At 41.0% G+C, this 17,067-nt stretch overlaps 1 protein-coding gene across 1 annotated transcript in view; it reads left to right on the forward strand.

Moving 5' to 3' along the window:
• LOC145396560 (protein amalgam-like) overlaps nt 1-17,067 on the forward strand; it is a 108,627-nt gene that overhangs the window by 64,153 nt on the left and 27,407 nt on the right. The window lies entirely within an intron of this gene.

The raw sequence follows: 17,067 nt of genomic DNA on the forward strand, positions 1-17,067 counted from the left end.
CAATGAGTAAGTCACAAGAACCCGAGAAAGTTAATACTGTCATCAATACCCCTCTAGTGGTCGGAACAACTTTAGAATTCTATTCTAGGTAATGGCAGACGATTTCATTCGGGGAAAAGTAAGTAATGGAAGTTTAAGTTAAATTACCAGCTTATGAGAATTTCAAACCTGGGCAGCAGTGGCTAATCATGAATCCAAGGACCTCACATCTTTCCTTGGTATCAATCAGAAGTGTGAGGATTTTGAATATTAAAAAAAAAAAAATCCTCAAAATCATGTATAGTTAAGGTTACTATTAACATTACACTATCTTGAATCTGTTTAAAGGTTGTATAGTATGTGGCAATGGAGATTTTGTAACACCTCGTCCGCGATTTATACATCAGGCACATAGCATCTCAATATCATGTCGTATGTTACTAATGCAAACTAAGCTGATATGAAGACACAGCATACAAGAATACAGTATGTCAAGATGAAATATGAAACGCAACTGGCTAAGGAAGAAGTACTACGAGGACTTCTGTGACGCTTGGAACACGGTTGGTAGTCTTAAAGATATTGCCTAACCAACAACTAACAAGAGAGCAGGCTGGAGACAAGCTAGGTTAGTTCGGACCGCAAAAGCAAAGCAACAGTCAACAGACTCTTTACGCAATGCTGAATTCTTGTGAAATATTTGTAATTAGCAATTAGCAGGAATTGTCCTTCGTCATTTCTGAACCTCAGACGTGTAAAGGAATAATTCACATAGACTTTGCACGCAATTTCCAACAGCCAAACAAATGAAACGGGGACAAAATTTTGCCTACTATTTCATTGAATCTACAACGCAAACAGGGCATGTCAGTCACTCTCCTCACTTAAATATGGCAAAAGAGTAGTCTGTGGAATGAGAAACATACCAACCCTCTCCCAGCTAAGGAACATTAACCAGCAGATAAAATTGAGAGGGAAAAGAAATGACAAATGTATTGCACCCCTGACAGCACAGTAACACCAAGCAACAATATCTCTGGATAAGTAGTAACCACCACAATAACAAATATATACAGCTATAACGACGTTGAATTCGAGCCCCACTGAACGTGGCGAGTCCACGGTCAGGCTATGAACACGTAGCCTACTTCATCTCCCTCACTATCTCCTGAAAGGAGGATGGTGGGCGGTAGGAATAGGGCAGTTTCAGCCTGCAGTCCACCGAGTTAACGCCCAGATCAGCCTGGGGCCACAACCATCACCACCACCACCACCACACAACAACAACAACAACAACAATAGCAACAATCTCTTCACTGTGATGACATATTTTTTTTGCATGGTGATGCATGGTGACTTTCAGGAGCAGTCTCGCCCATCTTTTTCTCACTAACGACTATCGGATACAAAACGTTTCACTCCCGTAGAGTTAAGCGACTTCAGTATAACCTCTTTACGCCACACCACAACCTATACCACCGTCTCGTAACATACTACATACAATAACCTTCCCACACCGTACCATACCAAGGTCATTAACCAAAGAAACCTGAAATTTCTCAGTCCAGTACTTCTGTACTTGTTCATTTTGCTGAGGCTCTCACCGGATGTTTTTTGTCAGAAATTTCGAGGGTATTCTTCTATTAAGAAACCAAAGGTTAAAAGTAAAGTAATGGGAGTCTCTTTGAATGAGTGGGGTATAAACTGACACCTTAATTCACCTATTATTATCTCCTTTATCCAAGCTAGCTCCCCTTCATTTGGCCGAATCTTGAAGGATACTTAGCAAAGTAAGTCGGATTGACTGATATTGACGGGTTTGTGGTCTTGGTTGGGTTGGTGGCTGAATCGGTAGAGAGGCTGCTTGCAGTCCTAATGGACCCAGGATCGAATCCCGGCTGGGGCTGGGAACAGTTTCAGGATTTGAATTTCCTAAAAAGCAGACTTTCCTGATCTACCAGATGACCCGCCGACATGTCGTAAAAGTACCCCCGCTAATACCAGTACACCAGTCCTGTATGAGACAGCCCTAGCATGTATTCAATATGGACGGTGTGTGTTAGCGCCGAAGTGGTGACATGTGGAGGTGTAGGAAGTCTACTGGGCCTTGGGATAGGCTACTGCCCCCAAGAAATAGGCCCTGAGCCTTTGCCCAAAGTCGGACACGTAAAAAAAAAAAAAAAAAAAAAAAAATGTGGGTCAAGTCCAAACGTCCTTAAGTGCGGTATATACAATACTCTCCCGTTAGCTGGCTGACTTAAACTGAATTAAAAATGGTGTATCTCTGTTTCCTTCATTGGATTCAGAGATGCCAAACATTCTTTGATTACAATTACTTAAATACAATGAATTACTTCATGAAATATACAAGCAAGGTCTAATTTAACAAGTTAATCATAGTTTTACATAAAAACTGAGGCCATATATTCATTTAGTTAGGTTAAGATATATAAGACCCCCTTCCATTTTCCATATCACCATACCCTACCACGCATGTGCAGTCATTTACATGGAATATTTCTGTAATTATAGGAAATTAATACACGTATTTACATTATAATTGTCCATAAAAGGCTAAACACAGTAGCATATAATTAATAAAAAATAATGACTGTTAGCCAGAACACTAGAGCAAATCCCTGGGTTATTAAACCACATTGAACCTGCACTATACGTTCCCTGGTAAATTCCTCTGCTTTTTAACAAAGACAACTGTATTAAAAAGTGCCCATATACCGCTACACACAGGACATCTCCTTCTGGGGAAGTAGTTTCCACAGATTGGGGGCTGGGCGAAAAATGATATGCTGTATCATGTAATATGACTCCTAGAAAGAAGATGTCTCCACAAGTCTCGAAAACCCTGTGTTGAGACCCTTCTAGGTCGCACATCTTGACCCAACTGTTCGTCACCATTCACTATCTCAGGACTATTCGTTAACTCAAGGGATACCAATTTCCTCTACATTAATTTTATCTTGACATGTCTCAGCACCCATTCCGAATCTGGATGTGTGGAAACAACCATAGCTAGTGGCCACTGGGATTTAGGTTAGTTATTTTCACTAAGACCATATCTTCTATATTTAATAAGGACTAATTACTGGCAGCTTGAACATCATAATATCTTTCTCTTATGCTTAACAGACAATCCACGTTCTCGTGCCTATTCAATGTGTTCAGGACCTTTTCAAAATATTGATTTCCTTTATGCAGATGTTGCCATAGTTCACCCCCCTCTGTGCAATGGCGGGATCATCTACTTCCTCCTGGATATCAACACAAGGCACTGGATAAAGCCTTCTGCCATACAACATATGAGCTGGTGTCAAGGCGTCAACTGAGACACTAGTATCAGCCATATAGGTTAAAGGTCTACCATTCATTCTAGCCTCGATTTCTGTTATTACAGTCCTTAACTCTTCTGTAGTGACCTTGGTTCTATGTAAAGTTTTCTTTAGGCTGTTCTTCACAGTATCAATCATTCGTTCAGTGAACCCGTTTTGCCATGGGGCACTAGGAGCTATGAACTGAATGTACAGTTGCAGGTTCCCAAGGTCGACTTAGCAATTGGGTCATTTATACTTAAAATTAAAGGTGATGCTCTAAAGAAATTGGTTCCACTGTAGCTTATTAATTTACTAGGACAAGACTGTCTTGCAGCAAATCTTCTGAATACGTCCAGGAATGTCTCTGAACTCGAACCTTCTGCCATTTCTAGATGGACCGCCCTTGTGTAAGTGCAAGTACACTAACATATATACACCTTACGGGGAGTTCCCTCACCCGTAACAGTTATTGCCCCTGCCTAGTCAATTCCGGTTACTCTGAAGGACCGACTTATATTTACATTATCCTTTGGTAAAGAAGGTGGTCCTGAACAGTCATATGGCCGTTGTTCATACCTCCTACATATAATGGAATTCTTGAGATACTTCTTTTCAACGTGTCTACTCCTAGAAATCCAATACCTTTCTCGGACTCAGGGCAATGAAGTCTACGGCAAACCTTCATTAAGAGTTAACTCATGGACTTCCTGAACAAGTAATTGTACAAAATAAGCATTCTTTGGTAACAATATAGAGTGTCTAGTTTGGAAAGGCAAATCAGTCTCTACTATTCTGCCACAGCATCTATTTTGATCCTTTCTGTCTAAGAATTAACCTAAATCTCGTATCAGCTTATTATCTCTGCTAGTACCTTGGCGTAAAAGGCCAAAAATCTCTCCGCAGTATTTTCTTTGCAACTTTTAACCAAATATTCCATGGGTTCACACTCCTCCAACTCCACTAGCTTACTTAAAAATCATACAATTAATTTAATAGTGCTGAGTTGTCATACTGATGAAAATCTATTGATGTCTATCACATTTTTTGGATCAGGTACTACAGAATCCAGGTTTGCAACACTAACCTCAACAATATTATACTGTTTCTGCTCAGGCCATTCTTTAGTAAGTAACCAAAGTAACCATTTAGGACTTTTAAACCACAATTCAAGAGGATCAACCTCTTTACTGTCGAGCCTCTCTAAAGAGGATCGGCTTCGTTTTGACTGGTGAATACATGCATAAATTTAAATCTGGATGACAATTCTTTTATAGTCATCACTATTGAGGACGAAAGGAATTTTACTGTCTTCCTTTCCTATCCATTAAAGACAAATCTCACTGTCAGTCCATATTTAAATATCCTCAAAATGAGTGTCATGAGTGGTGGTTAATACCTGGCCAATTTAGTTCCTACTTCAGTGGAAGCCAATTCCATTAGAGGTAGGATTCTTCCTTTAACTGGTGCAACTCTGGCTTTGGACATAATATTTTTACTATAACCTCCTGTTGCACAGTAAGCTACTGCCCCATATGTCTTTGGAGATGCACCACAAAATATATGCAAATGGGACTTCGTTACCGATTATTTGCCAGGGAATACATATGCCTGATGATCTTTCAAATTTCTTTCTAATCTGTTCCCATTGTTTAACATACGTCTCACCTAATTCAGTGTCCTAGTCCAACGTTTCTCAACATGCTTCTTGTACTCAACACTTGCCCCTTAAAACTATGGGGCTGACCAATCCTATCTTTCTATCTATCTATTGCCAGACGCCTCAATCCCGTTTGGGGTGGCCACAAACAAATCGCCTCCAAGTCGCCCTGTCCCCCGCCATTTCACTGCCCTGCTCCCAACTCACATCCCCCTCTCTCATATACCTCTCCACCCCATCCCTCCATCTCATCCTCGGCCTCCCCCTCCCTCTTCCCCCCTCCACCTCACTCACATACACTCTCTTCGTCAGTCTTTCACCCTTCATCCTCTCCACATGGCCAAACCACCTCAGTGTGTTCCTCATAACGCTTCCTATCACATCCACATCAACACCACAACGCTCCTTTATATTCTCATTCGTCAGCCTGTCTCTCCATGTGACTCCACAGGTTCCTCTTAAATAACTCATTTCCACTGCTCTCACTCTTGACTTGTGTCCTTCCAACAACGTCCAAGCTTAGAGTTAGTATCACAATACTGTCATGTAGTAACTTTTTCACTTCCATGCTCACTTCCCTGTTTCTTATCACTGCTTTCAAAGAACCAGCAACCTTTCTTCCCTGCTGTACCCTTTCAAGCACTTCACCCTCCAAACCTCCATCCTTACTCATCACACTACCCAAGTACTTAAACGTACTCACATTTTCCAATTCCTTACCATCCAACCTCGCTGTACATTCACTGACTTCACCTCTCTCAAAGACCATCACTTTACTCTTCCCTACATTCACCTTCAGATTCCGTTTCTTACACACTCTCCCAAACTCATCCACCAAGCCTTGCAGCTCCCCTTCGTCTTCAGTCAACAACACAGTATTATCTGCAAACAACAGTACAGGGAGTTTCCAAACGCTATCCTCTCTCACCAGGGCCACTCCAACATCCACTACCCTACCTTGTACCACTTTTATTACCCCATCCATGTACAGATTGAACAACCATGGAGACATGACACATCCCTGTTTCAACCCAACTTTAAAAGAGAAAAATTCACTGAGTTCACCATCCACACGCACTGCAGCCTTCGCACCATCGTACATACTCTTCACAGCATTCAACAACTTCCCATCTACTCCATATATTCTTAACACTTTCCACAATCCTTGTCTATCCACCCTGTCATATGCTTTCTCCAAATCCATGAAAGCCGCATACAACTTCTTTCCCTTCTCTAGAAACTTTTCCACTAAAGATCTAAGAATGAATATCTGATCTACACAACCTCTTCCCTTCCTAAAGCCTCCCTGTTCTTCTCCAACTAATTTCTCTGTTCTTTCTCTAACTCTGTCAATAAGTATCCTACCATACACTTTTCCTATTATATTAAGAAGACAAATGCCCCTATGATTACAACACACTTCTTTTTCCCTTTTTCATTTGTACAAGAGAATAATTATACCTGACTTCCAATCCTCCGGGACTCTACCTTCCTCCCAGGCCAATCTGCACATCTTCCACATCCATTCTACTACTATCTCTCCCCCATGCTTCAGCATTTCACCACACACTCCATCAATTCCTGGGGCTTTCCCCGATTTAACTTTCTTCATTGCTTCCACAACTTCTATCCTACTGATTTCTTCCTGTCTTCTCACTTCCCTCCTTCTCCCAGCCATTCCCCAGCCACTTATACTCGCATTACTTCCATCCTCTACATTCAACAATTCCTTAAAGTGTTCTCTCCATCTGCTCACTTTTTCTCCCTTCTCCACTAGTAATCTACCACAATCTTTCACTCCCCTGCTAACTTCACTTCCACCCTGTCTTACTCTTTTCACCTCTTTCCAGAACATTTTCTTACAGTCCCTCCACTTTACACTCAAATTCCTTCCAAATTCCTCAGCCACTCTCTTCTTACTCTCTCTTACTAATCTTTTCACCTCTCTCTTTCTTTCTACATATAACTCTCTCTTCCGCCTCTCAACTTCTTCCACGCCCCTATTTCTCATCCATTCATTGTATGCTTTCTTCTTTTGTGCCACAGCCTATTTCATCTCCTCAGTCCACCACGCTGTTCCTTGCACCCCCCTCAGTCTTCTCTTCCTTCCACACACCACATCACATGCTGCACATATTTCTTCTGTAAATATCCTACACACACCTTCCACGTCTCCCATCTGCTCCAGTTCATATTTGCCTAATCGTTCCTCCACTTCTCTCTTATACTCTGCCTTTTTCTCATCCTCTTCTAACCTTTCCACTCTCCTTGCCACTACTCCTTCCTCTCGTCTTTCCTTTCTTCTATTCCTCCATCTCACTTGAAATCTAATTCTGGCCACCACCAAGTAGTGGTCAGAAAGTACACTCCCCCATCCTCTATAAACTCTTGCATCCATTACACATCTTCGCATCCTTTCATCAACACACACATAATCAATCATTGCCTTCCTTTCATTCAGTTCACCACCCACCCTTCTCATCACTCGCCATGTATACCTGTGGATCATTTTATGCCTGAAGAGGGTATTGGCTATCACCAACCCCCTCCCAGCACAAATGTCCACTAACGCACTCTCATTCTCATTTATCTCAGCAGGCACACCATACTCACCAACTATTCCATCCACCTTCACATTCCCAACTTTACCATTCATATCACCAATCAAAAACACTCTCTCATTCCTTTCAAACTTTTCCATGCACACTTCTACATTTGTCCAGAACTCTTCTCTCACTCTTCTAGCACGATCTTGCGTTGGCGCATACACACACACAATCGCCCACATTTGTATTCCAACTTTCAACTTTACCCACACAATCCTAGACCCAACTGATCCATACTGTCTTATGCTCCTCTTCCATCTTTTACTCACAACTATACATACTCCTTCCTTTGCCCTCTCATTCTCATCTACTCCTGCACATATACCCCATCCATACTCCCATTCTCTCACACTTTCTCCTCCCCATTTTGTTTCAGTTATTCCACATACATCCACTTTCGCACCCTCAAGTACCTGGACAATCTCTCTCTCTTTCACCTCATCATTCGCTCCCTTTACATTCCATGTTCCAATAATCATGTCCTTTGTCCGGTCCTTGGTCGTCATCGTTTGGTCAGTCCTTGTCCGAGGCTTATTGTTTGTTTTTTTTAGTTAGTTGTTTTCCGGGGAGGGGCACTAACCCTCCAATCCTAATGGGTCAAATAACATGAAGACCTGACATAATAAGAATCTCTTGGTGAGTGTTACGTCAGAGAACTTAACTGGTTTTAAATTTATTTCATCAACCCCCGTATCTTAGTTATGACCCAACACATTTTGAGTTTTGGGAATGTCAGTATTAGGTTGGTCCTCTTGTATTCTATTCCTTAAAAGTGGTAAATTTATAATCTGTATTCCAGCGTTTTAACGGCAAATTTGCCTATCCACATTCGGAATTGGCTGCTTCATAAGCCTTCAATGCTTCCGTCTCTGTAACAGCAACACCTTGTAATATGGAAGGCCTGCTCTATTTATGGGAATTTGGCATTCTCAAAATGATGCTTCAAAGTGTTGCATGGTAGGAAAGGACTAGCACAAAAACCAAAGAGCACTGATTGGAAACAGCAAGTTTTCAAAGAACTATCCTTATTTTGAGGGTCCTGAGGCCAGAGGAATTTTGTAAATCTCCTATTCCCTTCTCTCAATCCTATTCTGAGAAAAGCCTTATTAATGTCTGCTGTATAAGCATAAGGTTTCTCTGTAAATCTTAATAATATATTCCTCAACTTCTCTGTTAGTGTAGGTCCGCAGTTTAGGCTGTCGTTCAAGCTTGCTAGTCATTTGGACGCTCCACAACTACTATTAAAACCTATCCTTATGGGAACTGTTACCGAGTCCTTGCATACAGCGTGACGTGGTAAATAATGTCCATCTTTATAATTAACAGGAATTTCAACCTCTTCAATAAATTTCTTCCTCTATTGATCCTTTATAATATTATCATATATTGTCAGATGTTCTGGTTTGTCTCAAACTTTCTTAGAAGAGAATTTAACTGAGCCTTAGCTGCTTGGTAATTTGTTGGTAACTCCGAATGGTTTAGCTTCCATGGTAGTCCAACCCAGTACTGTCAACCTTTAAATTACACAGACTGATCATTCAAGTCCATAGTTATATTTTCTTCAGGGTTTGGTTCTTCAGGATGAATTCCCACGCTATCCAAGTCCCGTAATTAGTGCACAGGTTTAATTTTCTCATCCAATAACTCATTACTTGGGTAGGTTCTAAGTCTGCACCTATTCTAGCTACCATCAATGACTGTGTGGGGGTAACAAAGACTGAGTCTACCAATTTGGCCTGTCCTCTGGCTTGCTTTGGAAAAGGCAACTGACCCACAATAAGGTTACCTCCTGGACTCTTGAACATCTGTACTTTATCTTTCTTGGAAGTCCTATGTAGGAATCTTCCACAGTAATCTGACCCAACTATCATTCTTGGGGACCCACAGTATCTGGTTTCAAATTTTGTTTAGTAAACATTATCCCGAGGCTCTGTACACAATCAGAGGTTCTTTCAGTCCTTTGATAAATACGCTTGTTTCCATCTTATCCAGTACAGCTGCTGTTATACAGCATTTATACCGGCCAAGCTGTATTAAGAGTTTAAGTCAAAGGATTGTGCTTCCTAAGTAGTTAAAAACCCTGTAATAGCTAGATTTACTCTGCCTATAACGGGTAACATTAATTTTTCTATAGTATCAGCAAAAATGAAGGTTTTCTGTGCACTAGTATAAAAAAGAGTGCATGGTGATACACTCTTATTTTCTATCATTAAGCAACGTTGGGTCTGGTTAGTACTTGGATGAGTGACCGCCTGGGAACACCAGATGCTGTTGGCATCCCTATGTGTCAAGTGGGGTTGGTGGAGGATTAGTGCCCCTCCCTGTAAAATAATTAACTCTAAGCCCTTGGCCACCCCGTGTGGGATACATGGCGTCTGGCAATGAATGAATGAATGAACCTCCACATCTGCAATGGAACTGCAGCTGGCATTGTTACTGGACTATCTGAATGTGCAACAGCCATACTGACACTTGCAGGTTTAGGAACCTCATCCTTGACCATTTTTGGACACAAAGCACTATGATGATTTCCTTTTTTTTACACTTGAACAAAAGATTTCATCTACTTTTACACAATGTAGATGTGTTTTCTGAATTCAGACGAATCATACAACACCCCAATTCATTCAGCCTCACTATTCTAGAGGCATAACCAGGATCATTCTGACAAATTACAGTGTAATGTTGTTCACTACAAAATATACAAACTTTCTTGTCCTTTACCAGGGAAGTCTTTGCTTCTTTATTATCATCTGCTTGTCCATTCTTTCTCCTTGGTAATTTATCTTCATATTATAAGGAATTAATAAAAGTGACAACATCCTCTTTAATTAAAGGCCTACCTGAGACTGACTTAGGTTTCACAGCCAGTTGGTTAGAGGTCCTTTTCTTTACTTCAACCTTCGGTTAGCTTTCAGCAGGCTTCGCTGTTCCTTGCAAATACAGCAAGCTCGCCCCAAACACGTTCTCACCGAACGCGCTCGCAATTATATGCGGTTAGTGCTGGGATACGTTTAAGACAACGTAAGATTAAAGATCCATTACAAAAACTATAAATTTACGCAAGAGAGGCGGCCTTTGAAAGGCCATATCTCCTTGAACATCAGCGTAGCACAACGCACGGGTTGTTTTGATCACGTGATCGTATCCTGCTTTTCCATAGTACTGTATTTGTAAGTTAAATATTTACATTACTGTTCCGGTAAGTTTATGTACAAGTTAAAGTACTATTAAATAACATTAAAGCAAGAAATAAAGTCTTATAACCAGTTTACCTGATAGGCATCGGAATATTGCCTTTTTTATTTGTTCGTTAAAGATTTGCCTCATCGATTTTCCACGGTACTGTATTTGTAAGTTAAATATTTACTGTTCCGGTATGTAAGTTAAAGCACTTAAATAAAGTTAAAGCGTTACATAAAGCCTTGTAACTAGTTAACCTGATTTATATGATTACCCATGATTGGCGGGTTCCCAGACAATTCTCCGTCGTCAATTCGCCGTCAGACAAATCCCCGTCAAAACATGGACGATTCCCCGTCAGGACAGTTCGCACCCTGAACGATTCCCCGTCATTCTATTAATATACTTATTTCGCCTTTGAATTATATTTTAGCGTAACCCACAGCCGTCTTCATTAATGACGGCGAATTTTCTTGTTATTGTTGTGATGGCGAACTGACTTGACGACGAATTGTCCCGAAACCAATCGGCATCGGAATGTTGCCTTGTGTTTACATATTTGTGTGTTAAAAGTTTTGCTGTGCTGTACCGTATTTGTAAGTTATAACTTTAAATAAATATTCTAACCACTTAAAGTGCTTCATATTGATTACCAATGGTAGATAACAGCAAAACACCACATTTAGAGAGTCTAGGGAGCAAAATAAATAGTAGTTAAAACTTATGCGGTTTTGCGCCGAAAGCGCCACGGTTGGAACGAAACCCTCGCGTTAGGGGCGAGCTAGCTTTTGCAAACTTGCATTGAGACATCCTTAATCTCCTTACAGGAGAACTGATCTTTCTGGTACCTATCATACAATGCATCCCTGGTTCTAGATATTATCTTTAAGGATACAATTCTAGAAAACACCCAATCTGCTGCTTTTACATCTTCGTAAGTACCTACAGCTTTTAAATTACAACTCACTGCATTCCGGAAGTTCTGCAAAGAATCAAAATCATGTTTAGAGTCTTCAGTAACAGGGTAATGACCTGCTCCCTATCTTCATAATTATGTCTACGGATAGTCAAAACCGCCTCATAATTATCCACTTCAACAGGCAATTCATTTAACAACTTAAAAAGCATGCCCTTGACCTGTCCTAACAGACAGGAGAATTTACTAACCTGGGAGAGGTCTGTTCTGTCTATGGACTAAGTATCTGAATTTATCCCAACAGGATTACTAATTTTGCTCCCCATCAAACTCAGGAAGCGTAATCTTTGGTAGTGTGGTTTTACAACACGGGTCTACACCTCACGTTTCTGCACAAGAATGAGCTAATTCTGTTTCAAGCAACTCTACGATATTGATGCTCATCTTGATTATTTTCAAACTTCGTACTTTCCAATTCACACAGATCTTTATCATCTTCCTTCACAATAGCTGCTTCTAAACTGCTATAAATTTCATCATACTTAGTCCATCAGTCCTTTAAGATGTTCAAAAGACTTTATAATTTCTTTTTTGACAGTGGTATTTCCTCTATTGATTCCTTACTGTCGTTTATAGCTCTGGTTACCCATCCTGCCCTACCACTCATTAACTTCTTTAACAATGAAAGGGACATTTTGGTTGATTACCTTAGGTGATTATCACAACCTTCAAAATTTCAATATTTTCAATTTAAATTTCGCTGACTGTGGGTAAGGTTTTAACCTTGCTCCCTGGGCTAACTGTTAAACCGCTTGAGTTGTACTGTTCTCCGCATAAGCAAAATCCCACAAAAATAACAACTTAATTTGTTATCCTGAGCCCATATGCAGGTGGTTCTTCAATATTCCATTGGACCACCCATTAGCTTCTACCGTGTAGGCGTCCCTCTTACGTTCTATATCTATCTATCTATCTATCTATTGCCAGACGCCTCAATCCCGTTTGGGGTGGCCACAAACAAATCGCCTCCACGTCGTCCTGTCCCCCGCCATTTCACTGCCCTGCTCCCAACTCACACTCCCCTCTCTCATATACCTCTCCACCCCATCCCTCCATCTCATCCTCGGCCTCCCCCTCCCTCTTCCCCCCTCCACCTCACTCACATACACTCTCTTCGTCAGTCTTTCACCCTCCATCCTCTCCATATGGCCAAACCACCTCAGTGTGTTCCTCATAACACTTCCTATCACATCCACATCCACACCACAACGCTCCTTTATATCCTCATTTGTCAGCCTGTCTCTCCATGTAACTCCACAGGCTCCTCTTACATAACTCATTTCCACTGCTCTCACTCTTGACTTCTGTCCTTCCAACAACGTCCAAGCTTCACTTCCATACGTTAGAGTTGGTATCACAATACTGTCATGTAGTAACTTTTTCACTTCCATGCTCACTTCCCTGTTTCTTATCACTGCTTTCAAAGAACCAGCAACCTTTCTTCCCTGCTGTACCCTTTCAAGCACTTCACCCTCCAAACCTCCATCCTTACTCATCACACTACCCAAGTACTTAAACGTACTCGCATTTTCCAATTCCTCACCATCCAACCTCGCTGTACATTCACTGACTTCACCTCTCTCAAAGACCATCACTTTACTCTTCCCTACATTCACCTTTAGATTCCGTTTCTTACACACTCTCCCAAACTCATCCACCTAGCCTTGCAGCTCCCCTTCGTCTTCAGTCAACAACACAGTATCATCTGCAAACAACAGTATAGGGAGTTTCCAAACACTATCCTCTCTCACCAGGGCCACTCCAACATCCACTACCCTACCTTGTACCTCTTTCATTACCCCATCCCTGAACAGATTGAACAACCATGGAAACATGACACATCCCTGTTTCAACCCAACCTCCAAAGAGAAAAATTCACTTAGTTCACCATCCACACGCACTGCAGCCTTAGCACCATCATACATACTCTTCACAGCATTCAACAACTTTCCATCTACTCCATATATTCTTAATACTTTCCACAATCCTTGTCTATCCACCCTGTCATATGCTTTCTCCAAATCCATGAAAGCCGCATACAACTTCTTTCCCTTCTCTAGAAACTTCTCCACTAAAGATCTAAGAATGAATATCTGATCTGCACAACCTCTTACCTTCCGAAAGCCTCCCTGTTCTTCTCCAACTAATTCCTCTGTTCTTTCTCTAACTCTGTCAATAAGTATCCTACCATACACTTTTCCTATTATAGTATGAAGACAAATGCCCCTATGATTACCACACACTTCTTTTTCCCCTTTTCCTTTGTACAAAGGAATAATTATACCTGACTTCCAATCCTCCGGGATTCTACCTTCCTCCCAGGCCAATCTGCACACCTTCCACATGCATTCTACTACTATCTCTCCCCCATGCTTCAGCATTTCACCAAGCACTCCATCAATTCCTGGGGCTTTCCCCAATTTAACTTTCTTCATTGCTTCCACAACTTCTATCCTACTGATTTCTTCCTGTCTTCTCACCTCCCTCCTTCTCCCAGCCATTCCCCAGCCACTTATACTCGCATTACTTCCACCCTGTATGTTCAACAATTTCTTAAAGTGTTCTCTCCATCTGCTCACTTTTTCTCCCTTCTCCACTAGTAATCTACCATTTTTATCTTTCACTCCCCTGCTAACCTCACATCCACCCTGTCTTACTCTCGTCACCTCTTTCCAGAACATTTTCTTACAGTCCCTCCACTTTACACTCAAATTCCTTCCAAATTCCTCATCCGCTCTCTTCATACTCTCTCTTACTAATCTTTTCACCTCTCTCTTTCTTTCTACATATAACTCTCTCTTCTGCCTCTCAACTTCTTCCACGCCCCTGTTTTTCATCCATTCATTGTATGCTTTCTTCTTTTGTGCCACAGCCTGTCTCACTTCTTCAATCCACCACGCTGTTCTTTGCACCCCCCCTCCGTCTTCTATGTAATTTATGAATTACCCTTTACCTTGACGGTTCCAATAAATACCGTCAGCTTTAAGGGTTACCAGGAATGATTGGGCATTAAAATGAATATAATCCCTTTTAGCTGCATATTCTCAGCAACTTGCTATTTCCGGCCCTGCTGACTAATTTTTATGTGTCATAGCTAATTGGTGCATCATATGGTAGATTTCTAGGCTCGAGGAGAACTATGGCTACAGAAGAGCTACACAACCCTTCAATAGCCCCAATCACAGCAATAATATTCTCCACAACGTCATTAACTTCCACATCCTCATAAATATCATTATCTCCCAGAAAATGGATGGTATGGTGGTGTTCCCTATCCAATGCTGTATTTAGCCATTCATCACTTGAAAGGGACCTAGCTTTTCCTCTCAGAGCCCGATATTTACATATTTCTGTGTCTGGCAACTCTACCATGCGCAGGGTCAGACTATGCTCCACAAATGCAACCTTAAATCCGCTTAAAGCGTCTGCACACATCTGTATTCCTCACTTGGAGCACCATATTGTCAGAAATTTTGAAGGTATTCTTCTATCAAGGAGTCTCTTGGAATGAGTGTGGTATAAACTGACACCCTAACTCACCTATTATTATCTCCTTTATCCTAGTTAGTTCCCCTTCATTTGGCCAAATCTTAAAGGATACATAGCTAGATAAGTTGGACTGACAGATAATGATGGGCTTGCGTCTTGGTTGGGTTATGTGAATCAAATCCATGCGTTCTTAATGCAGTATATACAGTGTTCTCCCGTTAGCCAGCTGACTTGAACTGAACCAAAAATGGCGTATCTCCTCCTTCATTGGATTCAGAGATGCCTAATATTATTTATTTTTATTTTTTTATAAATAACAGAGCGGAGGAAGGAAAAACAAATGGGTAAAAAAAATAATCCATACACCAGATTACTGGTGTCCTCTGTTCATAAAATATCTGTAACAGTTAGACTTGAACAGTTGTGGGTTGAAATTTGGAGGAAAACAACTCTGGGGAAGCGAGTTCCAGAGAGATGCAGTTCGGGGAATTAAAGAATTCTGATAGGCAGAAGTTCTGCAATATGGTTGAGTGACATTCCAATCATGAGCGCTACCAGATGCCCGTGTAGCACGAGGGAAGGCATGGAGAGGTGGCACCATGGACGCAACTTCGTCTGAGCATTTGCCAAAAAAATATCTGTAAAACAATGCAAGGGAGGCAACATTCCTTCTTACTTGCAAAGGAGGTAGTTTATATGTAATGGCAGGGTTGTTAATGATTCTAACAGCTTTATTCTGAATTTTGTCTAGTTGTCTTAATGCAACCTCTCCACAACCATTCCACAAGGGTGAGCAATATTCAAGCTGAGAGCGCACATGACTCTTACAAATTATAGCTAACTGCTCATCGGCGAAGAAGTTACGGACTCTGTACAATAATCCAAGTTTCTTTGAGGCGGTTTTAGCAAGGGATCTGACATGAGCGGTCCAGCTGAGGGCACTGTTAAGTGAGACACCAAGAATTTCAATACTTTTGGAGATGGGAATATTAGTAGCACTGAAGGTAATGTACGAATCTGGCAATATCTGTCTATTAGTAAACTGTATATATTTAGTTTTACTAGCATTAAAAGAGACAAGGTTGTTTTGTCCCCATTCACTGATTGTAGATAGATCTTGATTTATGGAGATGGCTGTACTGAGTTGAGAGGTAGAGATATTAGACTTTGTAAATGGATGTCTGAGTGTGAATGAACTATGTAGTGTTGAGTCATCTGCATATGAGTGAATGGGATTGTGAGTGACAGATAAGAGATTAATATAAACCAGAAATAGGGTTGGCGCCAGAACTGATCCCTGCAGCACGCCGGCGTTAATTGAGTGGAAATTCGAATATACATCATCTACTTTTACTCTTATTTTCCTGTCACTAAGATAAGAAGAAATCAAAGGAACAAAAGACGTTAGTCCATAGCAAGGGGGTTTGGACAGCAGGGAACGGTGCCATACTCTGTCGAAAGCTTTAGAGATATCAAGAGCTACTGCATGAGTTTCTCCAAAAAGATCAATTGATTGATGGATGGTATGAGTTAAGAGATTGAGTATGTCAATGGTGGATCTTTCGTGGCGAAAACCGTATTGTCTATCACTAATTAAGTTGTTAGATTCAAGATGTTTAACAATATGCTTATTAATTAAAGTTTCAAATACCTTACCAAGAGAAGATGTGACAGCTATTGGTCTGTAATTGGAGGGGTCAGACGAACTTCCTTTCTTTGGAACTGGGTGGATATTGGCTTCTTTCCATGAATTTGGGAATAAAGAAGTACGTATGCATAGTCTGAATAATTTAGCTAGGACAGAGGCAAGTTCAGGGGAACACTTTTTCAAAACAATTGGCAGAATTC

Source organism: Coenobita brevimanus, chromosome 38, assembly GCF_032717465.1.
Source record: "Coenobita brevimanus isolate Jiangsu-jjx chromosome 38, ASM3271746v2, whole genome shotgun sequence".
Classification (NCBI taxonomy): Eukaryota; Metazoa; Arthropoda; class Malacostraca; order Decapoda; family Coenobitidae; genus Coenobita; species Coenobita brevimanus.